Source organism: Buceros rhinoceros, unplaced genomic scaffold (assembly GCF_000710305.1).
Source record: "Buceros rhinoceros silvestris isolate BGI_N320 unplaced genomic scaffold, ASM71030v1 scaffold22968, whole genome shotgun sequence".
NCBI classification, from domain to species: domain Eukaryota; kingdom Metazoa; phylum Chordata; class Aves; order Bucerotiformes; family Bucerotidae; genus Buceros; species Buceros rhinoceros.
Genome location: NW_010427777.1, coordinates 560 through 1,848, shown reverse-complemented (window position 1 = coordinate 1,848; position 1,289 = coordinate 560).

Below are 1,289 nucleotides of genomic sequence, written 5' to 3'. Positions count from 1 at the left end.
CCCGCCACCGTCAGACTGTTTGCACAAGGCTGTTTGCACTAGGCTGGGGCTGTGACTGCCGATGACGTAGTGCCGTCCTGACTAAGTTTTGGTGAGAGGTGGAAGATCGCAGGTAAAGGTGATAGTTCCAATGCAGGGTGATGCCTCACGTGGCCCTGACTGAGTCAGGCGGGAGGGCCCCAGGAGCTGGAAATGCCAGGAGCCCTGTGCCAGCCTGGAGGAGGAAGGGAGTCACCCAAAGGTGCCCAGCACCCATGCTTTTTGCTCCATAAAAAGGGGCTGGAGTCTGCACTCCATTCCCACTGCTGAAGGAAACCTCTAACGCAGGGGCTGGAGGAAGCAAGGGGCTGGGAACCTGGGTGGGACCATGGCCCAGGGACTGCCAGCAGGCGTGAGGGGCCTCGGGTTCACCGGGGTAAGGAACCCTGCTTGGTGCCTATGGGTGCGAATGACACAGCGCAGACGTGAGAGCCCAGAGCTGGGCGTGAGGAGGAGGAGGAAGCCTCCACCACCCGGGAAAAGCACGTCTGTGCAGGAGACAGAGGCTTCCCAGGGGCCAGTCCAAGGCATCGGGCTATTTTCCCATGGGATCTAAGGACCATCCCACACTTTCTTCTCTGGTGCCAGGTACCTTTTTCTGACCTGCTGGCAGAGCACAGAGCGCTTAAAAATAAAAACCCCTCCCAAAACAACTATTCCTCCGCACACACAATTCTCCCTACGGGGAGAGTGTGAGAGAGACTGAACCACATGAGAGAGGCGTTAGTCACGCTGCTTAATGCATGACTGGGAAGCTCTCGGAGGACAGTGGCATGCAAAATCCTACAAAATTCAGCCATTTCCCCCCCCTCCCCCCCAAAAAAAACCAAGCACTAATGAGAGAGAGGTTATAAAGTGCCGAGTATTTAAGCAACTGCTTGAACAAGCCTGAGCTCCCCGAGATTCCCACAGCCCCTTGGCCTCCTTCCACAGAAGGCAGCACTGCTCCGGGAACGGGCACCAAAGTCCACCCTCTTATTGCTCCCAAGGGCCGATTGCGTGGCTCTGAGCCATGCTTAGAAGCCTCTCCAAACCCTGCATTGAGCACACAAGTACTAATCCCCCCCCATCCCCCCAAGCTCTGCTCTGATGCTCTGAGCTAGAGCAACATCCCAGCAAGCAGCAAATGTTAACCACGGCTCCGCTCCCCGCGAGGGGATGACATCAAGGACCATGTTGTCCAAAAAATGGACACTGATGTCCACTCGTGCATCGAAGGCACGGATGGGGTGAATCCTGGGCATTTTTGT